Source organism: Musa acuminata, unplaced genomic scaffold (genome assembly GCF_036884655.1).
Source record: "Musa acuminata AAA Group cultivar baxijiao unplaced genomic scaffold, Cavendish_Baxijiao_AAA HiC_scaffold_1126, whole genome shotgun sequence".
Taxonomy (NCBI): domain Eukaryota; kingdom Viridiplantae; phylum Streptophyta; class Magnoliopsida; order Zingiberales; family Musaceae; genus Musa; species Musa acuminata.
Window position 1 is genome coordinate 4,445,503 of NW_027021339.1, and position 2,500 is coordinate 4,448,002.

The window sequence follows — 2,500 nt, forward strand, 5'->3', positions numbered from 1 at the left end:
CTTCGCTCGCTGTTCGCCGCTCGCCGCTCGCTCGCGCAGCCAAAAATGACCAGTTTTGGCCCGTTTTTGGGCTGTTTTGGCCTGTTTATGGTCCGTTCTTGCGTGGTGCGGTGACCGTCGTGAGCGGAGCAAAACGTCAGCCATCTCAGCACCCTGGAACCCCCCGGGTGGCACAGGGCTGGATGGGGCTTTCGTATATAGCAGGGACGGTGCTGCCTCTCGCTTCGCTCGCTGTCCGCCGCTCGCCGCTCGCTCGCGCAGCCAAAAATGGCCAGTTTTGGCCCGTTTTTGGGCCGTTTTGGCCAGTTTTTGGCCTGTTCTTGCATTGCGCGGTGACCGTCGAGAGCGGAGCAAAACGTCAGCCATCTCAGCACCCTGGAACCCCCCGGGTGGCACAGGGCTGGATGGGGCTTTCGTATAGCAGGGACGGTGCTGCCTCTCGCTTCGCTCGCTGTCCGCCGCTCGCCGCTCGCTCGTGCAGCCAAAAATGGCCAGTTTTGGCCCGTTTTTGGGCCGTTTTGGCCAGTTTTTGGCCTGTTCTTGCATTGCGCGGTGACCGTCGAGAGCGGAGCAAAACGTCAGCCATCTCAGCACCCTGGAACCCCCCGGGTGGCACAGGGCTGGATGGGGCTTTCGTATAGCAGGGACGGTGCTGCCTCTCGCTTCGCTCGCTGTCCGCCGCTCGCCGCTCGCTCGTGCAGCCAAAAATGGCCAGTTTTGGCCCGTTTTTGGGCCGTTTTGGCCAGTTTTTGGCCTGTTCTTGCATTGCGCGGTGACCGTCGAGAGCGGAGCAAAACGTCAGCCATCTCAGCACCCTGGAACCCCCCGGGTGGCACAGGGCTGGATGGGGCTTTCGTATAGCAGGGACGGTGCTGCCTCTCGCTTCGCTCGCTGTCCGCCGCTCGCCGCTCGCTCGTGCAGCCAAAAATGGCCAGTTTTGGCCCGTTTTTGGGCCGTTTTGGCCAGTTTTTGGCCTGTTCTTGCATTGCGCGGTGACCGTCGAGAGCGGAGCAAAACGTCAGCCATCTCAGCACCCTGGAACCCCCCGGGTGGCACAGGGCTGGATGGGGCTTTCGTATAGCAGGGACGGTGCTGCCTCTCGCTTCGCTCGCTGTCCGCCGCTCGCCGCTCGCTCGTGCAGCCAAAAATGGCCAGTTTTGGCCCGTTTTTGGGCCGTTTTGGCCAGTTTTTGGCCTGTTCTTGCATTGCGCGGTGACCGTCGAGAGCGGAGCAAAACGTCAGCCATCTCAGCACCCTGGAACCCCCCGGGTGGCACAGGGCTGGATGGGGCTTTCGTATAGCAGGGACGGTGCTGCCTCTCGCTTCGCTCGCTGTCCGCCGCTCGCCGCTCGCTCGCGCAGCCAAAAATGGCCAGTTTTGGCCCGTTTTTGGGCCGTTTTGGCCAGTTTTTGGCCTGTTCTTGCATTGCGCGGTGACCGTCGAGAGCGGAGCAAAACGTCAGCCATCTCAGCACCCTGGAACCCCCCGGGTGGCACAGGGCTGGATGGGGCTTTCGTATAGCAGGGACGGTGCTGCCTCTCGCTTCGCTCGCTGTCCGCCGCTCGCCGCTCGCGCAGCCAAAAATGGCCAGTTTTGGCCCGTTTTTGGGCCGTTTTGGCCAGTTTTTGGCCTGTTCTTGCATTGCGCGGTGACCGTCGAGAGCGGAGCAAAACGTCAGCCATCTCAGCACCCTGGAACCCCCCGGGTGGCACAGGGCTGGATGGGGCTTTCGTATAGCAGGGACGGTGCTGCCTCTCGCTTCGCTCGCTGTTCGCCGCTCGCCGCTCGCTCGCGCAGCCAAAAATGGCCAGTTTTGGCCCGTTTTTGGGCTGTTTTGGCCAGTTTTTGGCCTGTTCTTGCGTGGTGCGGTGACCGTCGTGAGCGGAGCAAAACGTCAGCCATCTCAGCACCCTGGAACCCCCCGGGTGGCACAGGGCTGGATGGGGCTTTCGTATAGCAGGGACGGTGCTGCCTCTCGCTTCGCTCGCTGTTCGCCGCTCGCCGCTCGCTCGCGCAGCCAAAAATGGCCAGTTTTGGCCCGTTTTTGGGCTGTTTTGGCCTGTTTTTGGGCTGTTCTTGTGTGGCGCGGTGACCGTCGTGAGCGGAGCAAAATGTCAGCCATCTCAGCACCCTGGAACCCCCCGGGTGGCACAGGGCTGGATGGGGCTTTCGTATAGCAGGGACGGTGCTGCCTCGCGCTTCGCTCGCTGTTCGCCGCTCTCCGCTCGCTCGCGCAGCAAAAAATGGCCAGTTTTGGCCCGTTTTTGGGCTGTTTTGGCCAGTTTTTGGCCTGTTCTTGCGTGCCGCGGCGACCGTCGTGAGCGGAGCAAAACGTCAGCCATCTCAGCACCCTGGAACCCCCCGGGTGGCACAGGGCTGGATGGGGCTTTCGTATAGCAGGGACGGTGCTGCCTCTCGCTTCGCTCGCTGTCCGCCGCTCGCTGCTCGCTCGCGCAGCCAAAAATGGCCAGTTTTGGCCCGTTTTTGGGCTGTTTTGGCC